Source organism: Furipterus horrens, unplaced genomic scaffold (assembly GCF_987537825.1).
Source record: "Furipterus horrens unplaced genomic scaffold, mFurHor1.1.pri manual_scaffold_7, whole genome shotgun sequence".
NCBI classification, from domain to species: Eukaryota; Metazoa; Chordata; class Mammalia; order Chiroptera; family Furipteridae; genus Furipterus; species Furipterus horrens.
In genome coordinates, this window is record NW_028327177.1 from 28,638,220 (window position 1) to 28,650,750 (window position 12,531).

General features: G+C 39.8%; 1 protein-coding gene and 1 long non-coding RNA gene across 4 annotated transcripts in view; one reads left to right on the forward strand and one right to left on the reverse strand.

Annotated features, from left to right (window-relative positions):
* The window catches only part of NIPAL2 (NIPA like domain containing 2), a 66,089-nt gene that overhangs the window by 4,800 nt on the left and 48,758 nt on the right, over positions 1-12,531 (forward strand). The gene's annotated exons all lie outside the window — the stretch shown is intronic.
* LOC150004182 (uncharacterized) lies at positions 297-3,474 on the reverse strand. The gene is made up of 4 exons (XR_016512277.1): positions 3,407-3,474; positions 2,962-3,043; positions 1,446-1,671; positions 297-368 (listed from the first exon to the last, which is right to left on the reverse strand). It is a non-coding gene; the product is annotated as an uncharacterized LOC150004182 (long non-coding RNA).

Consider the following 12,531-nt stretch of genomic DNA (forward strand, 5'->3'; position numbering starts at 1 on the left):
CTGACATTTGTTATGCATTTGCTGTGTGACATTTTATAGTTATTATCTCATTGGAACCCCCCAACAACCTCGTAAGGTACATATTATCTTCACTGTTCATGTAAGGAAACTTGTGTTAAATAACTTGCCCCAAGTTCTTACAGTAAGTAGGTGTAACTGCAAAGCTATTTTTATTCCATGCCTGTGGGCCATTGCTTAGAAACTAAGGCTTGAAAAGAATGTGGTGGTGAGAGTGAACGTGAGGGGGAAACCACTAGGGCTGGTCTCACTGCTGTAAAGACAAATCGCGTTGAATTTCATACTGCCCTTCTGTTGATTCTGGCTTACCTACATCTATCTCTTTTGTCGGTAGCTGCATCAGACTGTCTCTGAAAGAAAGAGAAGTGCCCAAACTTACAAAATAACCAGAGGATCAGATAGAGATTTGCTGAATCTCTCCATTTCCTCCCCAAGGAAAATCCCTTTTTTGTTTTGTTTATGCATATTGATTTTTTTTTTTTTTTGCCTTCCTTGTTTATCCAACATCGCACATTCCCTTGCCAGATATTCTATGAGATATACTCATATGTATAAGGCAGCAAGAAGAGGGAAGGAAGAAACATATTGCCTTAAAGCAATTGTGTCAAAGTTTTTGTAATAATAATAATCCTGTGATCCTTATTAGAGGAACAGAGTCTTAATGCTCTTGTGAATTTGGCAGGCCAGGTGTTTGCATTTAAATCTATCTGATATCCTCTTTATGGCTTGATTCATACTAACTAGTATGAATATTTGCATTGATGCAATCAGCAAAAATCCATAAACGTTGCCAGTTTATGGGCTTACATGGCTCAGTTTCTTCATAAATCATTTTAACAAGAAAAACAAAGGGAGAAAATGAATGAAGGGAGAGCCTGTAGGTTAAAATAGACCTAGGATATCAGGGCAATCTGGCTGTGACATCTTGATTGCCAGGGTTCATTACTTTTTTTAAAGAGTAGCAGTAAAAATAGTATTTTATTCCACCCCCTCCCATCCACCCTAACTCCACAGGCCCCAGTACACTTTTCCCCTTTTGTTCCCACAGCAATGTCACAATTAGAAAAAAATAAGTTTGGGGGGCTGAGATTTGGGGGCGCTACATGTAAAAACAGTCAAATCATGATAGGAATTTTTCAAAATAGGTCATCCCCTTAATCATCTTCTTCCTCATCTTCAGGTTCTCATTTTCACTTCTTACCCCTTCCTTCTTCACCAGGATCTTCTTCATCTTTCTTATCATCTGCTTCCCCATTGTTATAACCTTCTTCATCCTCCTGTTCCTCTCCACTCACATTCTCCTCTTCACCTTCTTCTTCCCCCTCATCTTCCACTGCCTGAGCATCGTCATCATGCTCTTCCTCATCAGGGTTGATTTGGTTGAGCTGGCTGGCTATGCGGGTGTCCCCTCGCCCTTGCTCGCTCACCAGCCCACGTGTGTGCCTCGGGAAGTGCGTGCTCAGGGGAAGAGAATGACCTTCCCTTCTAGAGGAGAGGATTGATCTTCTGTCAAGGGTATACAAGTAGCGGCGCTCCCCTGTTAGAACCTCCAAACGAGCTCTCAAGGTCCATTTGTACAACGTAGGAGAGTCAAGCTTCCAAGACTTCAGGTACATCCGAAGGAGGTGCTGCACTTGGCTACATCTGCCTTCCCTAAAATAAATTTAAATAAAACCTAACAGTTCTATCAGGAAAAAAAAAAAAAGGATAGCTTTCAATTGCAGTGTTTAGGGATGCAAACTTAGATGATAAAACTATAAGGAAAAGCAAGGAAATGACTGCCCTGGAGTCAGGCCAGTGTTTCCTTGGGGAGCAGAGCACGCGAGGGGATGAGGCAAAGGGAGGGCTTTGGGTGGACACCCAGTTTCTGTTTCTTAATCTGGATGGTGTTATAAGGGTGCTTACCTTATAACAATTCATTTTATTCATCTATATCGTTCTCCTTGCAGTTGTCTGTGTCTATTCTATAGTTTTAAAAAGTTTAAAAATAATACTAGCATTAGCATTCATTTTGCGTGTTTTACCCAGAATGTATAGGAAATGGTATTCCATATTTATTTTATTTGCTTATGAGAATTATTTAAACAATTTTTAAATAAAGATAGGTGATTGTTTAAATTGACATTTGAGAGTGTACCATGGAAAGGATGAAATTCCCATAAATGTCCTTTTTATTCTTATATAGTGCAGTTTTAACATTTAAAAGCTTAGCCTCTTTACTAGATGTGTTGGCATATTTCTTATTTTCTCCAAATTTTGACTTTCTCCATTGAAATGGCAATTATAATTACAGTACATACCTATAGGTTTGATATAGGAATAAAATAAAGGAATGTATTATAAGTCAAATAGTTAGCAAAGTGCCAAGCACAAAGAGAGCACTCAGTAAACAGTAGCAATTATTATTAGTATTACAGTCCAGCTATATTACAGGAAATGCCATACAATATATAGTACTTCTAATTAGCAATTGGCCTTAGCGCATTATAAATGGAAATAGGAGAAACTGTATCAGTTATTTGATGTAACTTTCCTTTCTTTACTCTAAAGTCACTGGTTTCTCTTTAACTCGTGCCTTCCTCAGTCCCTTGGATGTGTGTCTCTCCTTCACTCTCCAAATGTAATGCATCCCACAACACTTCCTAATTGCGTTAGTCTCCTAATTGGAATACTTGTTATCTTTAAGTACTAAGGCAAGGATTCTTCCCAGGTCTTCTGCCACTTTCCTGGCTTCTGGGTTAGGGATGGGGAACAGCTGACAGAGCTTTTGGTGGCAGTAGTGGGGTCATATCTCCAGACACTGACTGTAGTTTTTAAGCCACCAGCAGGACCAGCACCCCTAGCCTGGGAAAGCTCATACAGTGTTAACATTGAGACTTGGATGCCCGCCGCTGCTGCCGCCACCATACCGTGTCCTCTCCAACCTGGCTCTGCCCCTCCTACCTGTCTGGATGAGTGTTTCTTCTTTATGTCCTTGTTTGTTGGACTTCCGTGCAGCTCGATTTTCTGGAACTTCTGGTTGTCTCTAGTTTTGAGAAAAAGCCACAAATGAGAACAACACTACGGAAGACTGGAGTCTTATTATGGACATATGTGACAAAAAAAGAAAAGAAAAAAAAAAAAAAGACATGGATGCCACTTATTTTAGCTTGGTTTTTTTTTCCCTAAAAGTCCAATATTTCTCTATTCAGTTTATACCTTTTATAACCCACCCCCACCAACCCTGTCTTCCATCTGACACACTTAATTTTACATAAAGTTAACGCCCTTTACCCAGTTTATCCTGGTTCATGTGAGTATCATAATTGCCTGGGGACTGGCAGGTAACCCTCCACTGCGCCTCCACATAGCTCTCGCCATGTGTATACCTGGGAAACATGCGCCTCACCTTGCCACTTGCCTGGAACCTTGGTAACTCCCAGCACGGCTAACATATGTTTAGTTATGAGCTCCACTGAAGGTTGTATTTGTCCCGGCATGACTTCTCAGAGACCCGCCCTGGCCTTGGCAGGTCCTACAGAGTTCTACCTAAAATGAATGTTCTGCTGCCTGCCTGCAGGCTCAGCACTAGTTGTTTAAGTTAGCTTCTCTGCGCCTCTCAGGTTGTTTTCTTCCTTCAGTAACTTGGGCCACTGGCTAGACTTCTTTAGCTTACAATAGGAGTCCATCTTTCTTCTGACCTTTGAACTTGGCTTTCCTGCCAAGAATGCTTTGTAAGTTAAGAGGCTTAATTTGCAAGTCATAGAAAATCTAAAATCTAACATTTACTGGCTTAATTAATAAAAGGAATTAAATCAGTTTGGATGACGTAAAAGGCCAGAAGAACTCTGGTTTCACATAAGCTTTGATTCAGAGGCTCTAACAGCATGGTGATCACTCGGTTTCTCACTCTCCTCTTCAGCTTTTGTTCCTTGGTGTGGTTGATTCTATTTTACGAGGCTCACTACTCTACCCTGCATTTTTCCTTTCACTTGCAGGAGGAAAGGCTCAACTTTCTCAACCAATGAAAACACACGGGCTTTAGTCTGACCAAAGTTAGGTCCGTGTCCTTTCTTGTACCTGTCACCAAGGCTAGAGTTACTGGGCGTGGTGTCCTCACAGAACACAGACTCCCTTGGGAAGGGCTGGATGAAGGAAGTCCTGTAAGCAAAAGAAAGGGATGCTGTCGGCCCTGATGCAGTGCCCCCCAGGTGGGCTTGATTCCCCCTCCTTCGGATTATTGTCCTCTTGGGCAGCTCTCAGGCTAACACCCTCCCAGCTCACCCAGGACCTTTCCTGTCTGTGTCCTGCCTCACATGAGCCGTCCCTGAAGCAGAGCTCCCTGTTTAGCCTGCCTTGTCTCTGTGGGTGGCGCCTGAGCCATGATCTCCTTCCAAACTTATAGAATCAAGTTCTGAAATATTTCTACTAACATCATCTCTAAGCAGCTACTTATTTTTAAGTTCTAAACTTATTCCCCTGCCCCCCTCCCAAAGAACTTCTCTTGTCTTTCCCACTGGTGGAGAAGTCAAAGGGAACCAGCTGGCAAAGGCAGTGCCCCTGGCTCAGTCCCTATCTTGCCTCTGCCTGCTTAGCAGTTTCTTTACTATCAACAACCACCTCTTTAGTAGGTAGGAATCTTCTAAAAGTATAGTGGATTTAGGTGAGATAGGTTTGGTATGTGAGTGCAGTCAGTGCTGTGGAAGAGTCCTAAGGGCCATTTAGCATTGTCATTATCCCATTCAAGTTCAAGGTGAATCCTGTGAATTCTGGGCTTTTGGGTTTTTTTTAATTCCTTTGGGCTCTGTACTTGCAGAGCTCTGATTTTTCCAGGGCTGTTGGGGAGACAGCTGCACTGTGTTCCCTCTTGTCACAGCCCACATTAAGCTTGATCAGCTAATTGACAATAAGGGCATGAATGCAACCAATATTCCACTTGATAAAAATTATAAGCAGAGAGCCCTTCTCAACAGAGCAGTGTCAGGCAGTGATATCAAAGAAATTAGAAAACGTGGACTGTGTCCTCAAAATGTAGCTATATATGTGTGATGTATATAATGATGTAATGTGGGGGATAGAATATGCTTTAGAAATACTTGAAAAACAACATATGAAGGACTGATGTGAAGTTGTCCTCTCTTGTACTATCTGCTGGACTATTTATGTTTAAGCTTCTAGGACAAACAGGGTACAGTTATGTAATTATAAAAAGGAGAGCCAAAGAATAAGAGGAAATTTTTTAATATACCTTTGGATATGGCAGCCTGAGTCACAGCAGTGGAGAAATGTGTGGTCTCTGTGAACAAGGTACAGTACAAGCAGACCTCAAGTTGCAAGCAGCTGCCATGACCATAAAATAGAGAAAATTGTTTTACATGTAGAGCATTTTATTATTCTTATGAAATACACTTGCAGATCCAAATCACAATCACCATTGATGAGTCCTACGGGTGTCATATGTGGGTTGATCATGAGATGTGTTGGGACTTGGCTGCTGGACCAGTGGGATGTGAGAATTTTGCCAGGAACTCGGGGCTTGGAAATAGGAGATATTATCTTGGCCATGAGAACTGGTCCTTTAAAGGCAATGAAGAGTCCAAGTCACAATGGCTAAGAGTTGTAGACATTTTGAACTTGATGTCAGAAAGATCTCGTCTGGTGGGTGGTAAGGGCCACAGGAGTCTCTGGCGGAGGTCTGTCAGTGAGTGACAATGTCATGACCCCTCCCCCATATAGAGGCAGCAACTTACCTAATGGCTGGGGCCAGACATGAGCAATAGAGTTCAGTCTCCAGGGAGATGGATCTGGCCAAATATAGCCAGAGTTCAAGGCAGGCATTGCTTTCAAAAGGGACATGTACTCCAGAAACCCGGATAGGTGTGGGGAAAGATTTGTAACTAAGCCAGTCACAAATTTCCAACTTTAGGGTAAGAAGCTTCTTCTAAACCCTGGCCTGGCCCTGCAAAAGGCCACCTGCAGTCTGCTTCTTTGGAACAAAAGATTGCAGATTTTTAAAATTATCATTTTGAATTTTTAACAAAATTTGGAAGTTATGGGAGCTTATATCGATCTGGATGCAAACAATAGCATTCTTTGTCTTCAGAATGTCTGTCCTTGTTTCAAATATTATTCCCTTTCTGATATTATATGGGTTGACTTGTTTTGTAATAGAACTAAGTTTAAGACTTCCTTAACTGAATTTCTTACCTTTTTGACTATTGTTGCTCTCCCTTTAACAAAGTATTAAAAGCCCCCAAAGTATGTGTCATTAAATGTATTACTCTTTCCATAAAATTGTTCTTCTGAAACTTAAATTTTTTTTTTAAGTATATTTTATTGATTATATTGTTACAATAGTTCCAATTTTTTTTTCCCCTTTGCTCCCCTCCGCCCAGCACCCCCCTTCCCCAACAATCCCCTCTCCAAGTCCATGCCCATGGGTCGTACATACAAGCTTCAAGCAAAAAACATGGTGGCTTCTTAGTAAGCTTGGAAAGGCTTATCCTCAATGGAGTTCAGTTTTTTAAAAATAATGAATGTACAATTATGTAAGTAAATGTATTCCCAAGTAAAAGAGAAAATGTAATAGTTCTTAATTGTATGGGAATGCATTATGTCAGACTTTTTTGCCTAGGTTTTAAGGTTGATTAAAAAATTGGCATTGAACAGCTGTAGAATAGCATCGATATACTGTTATGTAACGCTGACCTTTTCTGCTGGCTTTAAATCACCAGATTTTGATTCAGTGTCATGAGACTTTCTCAGGATAGAAAGGCAATAAGCTTACAGCATACAGTAACCAAGATAATGAATTAAAAATCTGTTCCTAACTGAAATTTCTTCTTTCTTCTTTTTCACATATGCGATTATAGTTTTAATTCAGCTTGGGTTAGTGTTGCAGACAACTAGATTATATACAAGGGCAAGATTAGTGGTAAAGATAATCTCCAACATTTGCTGCTGTGAATGTGAATGTGAATGTTGTTTCTTTATGGCTCTGTTGTAATTAACTCTCCTCACTGCCCCTGCTTCTTCTCTGAACTCCTAAATCAGTCTCCTCCCCCGCCCCCACCGCTCTGTTCTTGCCCCCTGCCAGTCCACCCTCCACGCTGCAGCAGGGAAGAGTCTTCAAAAATCAACTTTGGACCTACCCACCTTTCTCTGGTTTAGAGTCCTTGGTCTCATGGTACCACCTACAGATCCATACATACTGCCTGCTGCTCCAGTCCAGCTGTTCTGGCACCTTCTCCTTCAAGGCCCTTCAGGGCACTCTTTTTACTGATGATGTGATTTAGTTAAAAATCTTGAGGTGGGAAATTATCCTGGACTATCTGGATGGATCCTAAATGCCCTCCTGTGTACCTTTACATAAGAGGGAGGCACGGCGCAATTTCACACAGAAAAGAACGCAGTGTGGCCACACTGTCTACCACAGAGACAGAGTTAGGAGTGATTAAGCCATAAACCAAGGATGTGCCAGCAGCCACCAGAAACTGGGAGAAGCAAGGAATGGACTCTCCACTAGAGCTCCAGAAGGGGTGCAGCCCGGCCGTCTTGATTTCAGTGCAGTGATGTTAATTTTGGGCTCTGGCTTCCAGAACTGTGAGAGCATAAATTTCTGTTGTTTCAACCCAGTGAGTTTGTAATGATTTGTTACAGAAGTCCCAGGAAACTAATGAACTCTCCACAGTAGGCAGATTTTCACTCTCTGCCCCTTCTGTTCCCATGGGTTCTGTAGAGCATACCCCTATTAGAGATTTAACAGGTGGCAGTCTGCTGTTGGTTGCTTTTCCTACTTCTGGGCTTCTAGAGGGTACTTTGCATCCTCAGTTTCTGACATTGGACCTAATATTTAGCAATTGCTAAAGAAACACCAAATGGATGCAGGACTGAATGTGTAGCATCTGATGTGAGCTTCCTCAAGTTGTCTGTCTCCCATATCTACCATTTTCTCTGTGATAATTTTCATTTCAAGTCCTTTTCTGTCACATTGTATATTTTTCCCAGTGTCTACATTTGGTTTTAAGTTATACACTGGGTTTATTTTTTTCTCCTTATCTTTACTTGGTTAAGCCAGCTTCTTATTTCTTTTGTTGTTATCACTTTCCCTTTTAACTCTTTTAAAATCAATACATGTTCTCTAGAATTTCGTTGAGTTTTCAACTTCTTACTTTGAAAATTTTCCAACCTATAGAAAATTAAGAAGAGCAGTGCAATAAATGCCATATGTCCTTCACCTAGAAATTCATCAGTTGTTAACATTGTGAAACACTTGTTTGTTCTCTCTCTATATATGCTTTTATTTTATGTGCCTATATCATTTGAGAGTAAGTGGTGTCATCATGTCTTCACCCCAAAAGACTTAAGGATGAATTTGGATGTCCTGTTCCTTCTGAACTGCTCTGGAGGTGACATACGTGTCTACCTGTTTATTAGGTGCAAATTGAAAACAACCCAGCTCATCCCTATGAGAGCCCTGTGAGATGGGATGTACTGAACACCTATGTCTCAGGTGGGGTGAACCAAACACCTATTTCTCAGATAGATTATTCCTTTGCAGTTTCTGGCTCATAAGGCCATTACTGCAGTGATTAGTCAACCTAAATCTCTCAATCTGTGCTTATTTCTGGTACTAGAAGCTAGATCTCTTTCATGTCCATGCTCAGGTATATTTTACTTCCTGGAACAGGAGATAGCATTATTCCAGTTGCAAGCTGAATATGGCTATTACAGTGTGCAAAACTAGCTCTAAATTTATGGTTCATTTGAACCATGTGCTAGCACCATTGGGGTGTGATTCTGAATTTATGTTTTGAAGGCAGAGCCAGGAATATGATTGAGTTCAAAGTCAGAACTGGGACAGACTATTACCAATTCCACACATCCCTGTTATCATATCCCATCTTCATCTGGCCAGACTACCCCACCCAAAGATTGCAGGGCTCTAACTTTATGCAAAAGAACATTCTAGCACACGCACAACAAAAATGTATGATAAAACACTGTTATGCCAAATAAAACAAAAGCATCCTTCAAACTTCTCAGTGCTGATATTTTGAACCTCATTTTAGATAAATTGCTGTGGGTCCCACCATCTGTTTGCCAAGCTATCCCGAGGAGCCAGAAATGAAGCTATAGTGGTGACAAGAGTGAGCTTTGCAAAAGGGACATCTTTCTATGTTTCTGGCCTGTGCTTCTAACTGCATGAAGCTGTGAAGCAACCTTTCCTTCTGTTATCTTTGTTTTATTTTATTTGCACTGATAAAAAGAAACAGATTCTGCTAATTTTTAAATTGTGGTAAATTGACATTGACTAGCCAGAAGGTAACCTACTGCAGTCTATGAAAAATAGTACTTTAGACAGAAGCTGGGTCCCCTAAGGTCAAAATGTGCCTGATGTCTAACTGTGTGATTGCACAAGTCATTTTCCTTCTCTGGCCCTCTGTTCTCTCCCCTAACCCAGCTCCAGATCCATAAGGAGGGGAGAAAGGGGGTGAGGGGACAGGAGGAGCTCTAATCTAGCACTAATTCTGAAATGCTAGAAAACAGATAACACTCTGATAAAGTAATGATGCAAACTAGACATTTTAAATCTAATTTAAATGTCAAGTTTCTAAGGGTCTGCTCACTGTATGCAAATGACACTTCTGATTGCAAATGAGGATTTTGTAATCATTAAAGCACTTTCACCAAGGCCTCTAATTGGAAACAGCACTTGGTAGTGGTTTACTCAAGTTACTGTATGTCCTTGGAGGTAATTAAACCACCTTCTGTTAGAAACATTGCAAATATGAAGCTTCCCTCCCCAATAGTTAGGGGCATTAGTGAGGATTTACTATGTCACTACTATTTACAAATAAGTGCTAAGGTAATTTAATGAGCATGCAAATGACCTTGAAAAATTAGGTAAATTTTGAGAAAAATAAAAAATACGATATACCAGTTTATACTAAATATTATCAGGAAACTTTTTTATGCCTTATTATTACCTGTATATTTCTTGTTCTTCTAGAATATATGAATTAACTAAATTTTAAAAGCCAGGAGGCAGCATTTTTTAATTAAATATTTTATTTATTCATTTTTAGAGAAGGGATGGAAGGGAGAAAAAGAGGGAGAGAAACATCAATGCATGGTTGCCTCTCACATGCCCCCAACTGAGGACCTGGCCTGCAACCCAGGCATGTGCCCTCCCTGGGAATCAAACCTGCAACAACCCTTTGGTTCTTAGGCTGACACTCACCCCACTGAGCCACACAAGCCAGGGCAAGCAGGCAGCTTTTTATTGCACACTAGTGGACACTCTTAATTGTTAAAATCTGAATTCTGGGACAAGCTTGTGCTCTCACAAAAATGTGTGTTTGGTATATTCAAACCCAAGTTGGTTATAAATTATTCCCTTTGAGATCTTCTTAGGGCTAAGGGTCAAAATTTACTATTTCTCTACAGGTTATATTCACTCTTGCAGTAGTTCAGTTCAAACAGTAATCAATAGTTTCTTTGTGCCAGATCCTTTCCTAGGCATTAGGATCACAAAGATGAATCGATGAGTAAGTCACAACACAGCTCTGTCTTCAAGGAGCTTGTAGTCTAGAGGGGGAATTAACTTGTGAAAAATAATGACAATACTGTAGAATATATGTACTGATAGAAGTATTAAAGACTCACTTCAGAAAAGGGAGGTCAAAAAAGCTAAACTAGAAGAGAGATTTGAGGAAATTATCCATAATTCAGTAGAAAGAGATAAAGAGTTAGAAGATATGAGAGATAATTTAGGAAATAAGGATGGAATCACAAAGTCTCACATACTTATAAAAGGAGTTCCATATGAAGGGAATAGAGAGAACTTAAGAGAGATGATATTCAAAGAGATAATAGTTAAGAACTTAACAAAATTGGTGAAATGCATGAATCTTCAAATTGAGGAAACATGAGTCCCAAGCAAAATAATCCACGTATAGAAAAATTATAGTTAAACTGCTGAAAACCAATGACAAAGAAAATCATAGAAGCATCTGGAGAAAAATGGCAGATTACCTACAGAGGAGCAACAATTAGATTGACAACTTCTCAACAGCGACAATGAGGGACAGAAGACAATGGAATAATACCATGAAAATTCTGAATGAAATACCTGTCAGCTTGTACTTCTGTGCTCAAGAACAAAGATAAAATGAAGATATTTGCAGAACAACAAATAATTTCAACTCAAAGAATTTCATTGAAAGAGCTACTGAAGTATGTTCAGGAAGAAGATTGAACCCAGAATAAAAATTTAGATACAATATCATGATATCCAAAAAGTAGAAACAACTCAAATGTCTTACCAACTGATGAATACATAAACAAAATGTGGTATATTTATAAACAGAATTTTATATAACCATGGAAAGGAATGATACATGCTACAACAAATGAGCCTTAAAACCTTCATGCTAAGTGAACGAAACCAGACACGAAATGTCGCACATTGTGTGAGTCCCTTATATAAAATGTCCAGAATAGGCAAATCCATACAGTCAGAAAGTAGACCAGTGGTTGCCAAGAACTGAGGGGAAGAGTGATGGGGAAGTTACTGCTAATGGGTATGGAGTTTGTTTGAGGGTGACAAAACTGTTCTGAAATCAAATCGTGGCAATGGTTGCGCACCTCTGAATGTACTTAAAAACTATTGAGCAGCGTACTCTTAAAAGGTGAACATTGTGGTATGTGAATGATATCTCAATAAAACTTTTATTTTTTAAAGAGTGATGAGCAAAGGAATAAACATGGATAAATAAAGCCAGTATGGACTGTATAAAACAGTAATAATGATGACTAATTTGGATATAAAAACAAAGTAGAACCCTGGCTGGGTGGCTTAGTTGATTGTAGCATCATCCTGTACACCAAAAGCTTGTGGCTTCAATTCCTGGTCAGAGCTCATCCTAACCAACACCTCAAAAAGAAAGAAGCCATGTACCCTTTAGCTGTCATCCCCAACCTCCCATTCCTCCCAGCCCTGGGCAACCAAAAATCTGCTTTCTGTCCCTGTAGATTTGCCTAGTCTGGACTTTTCATATAAATGGAATCATAGGATATGTGGTTTTTTGTGACTAGATTTTTTCCACTTAGCATAAACTTCGTAAGGCTTTTCTGGGTTGTAGCATAACATTAGTCCTTTATTTCTTTTTTTAATGAATGTATTACATTTTGTTTATTCATTAGTTGATGGGCATTTGAGTCATTTGCACTTTGGGCTATTATGAATAATGCTGCCATGAATATTTGTGTACAGGGTTTTGTGTGAACATGTTTTCATTTTTCTTGGATATGTACCTAGGAGTAGAATTGCTGAGGCCATTGGAAAGTCCATGCTTAACTTTTCAAGGAACTGCCAGACTGGTTCCAAAGCTTTCAGCATTTTACATTTCTATCAGCAGTGGTTGAGGGCCCTGATTTATTGACATTCTTGCTAATACTAGTTATTATCTGGCTGTTTGATTTTATCCATCTTATTTGGTATGAAGAAGTATGTCATTGTGGTTTTGATTT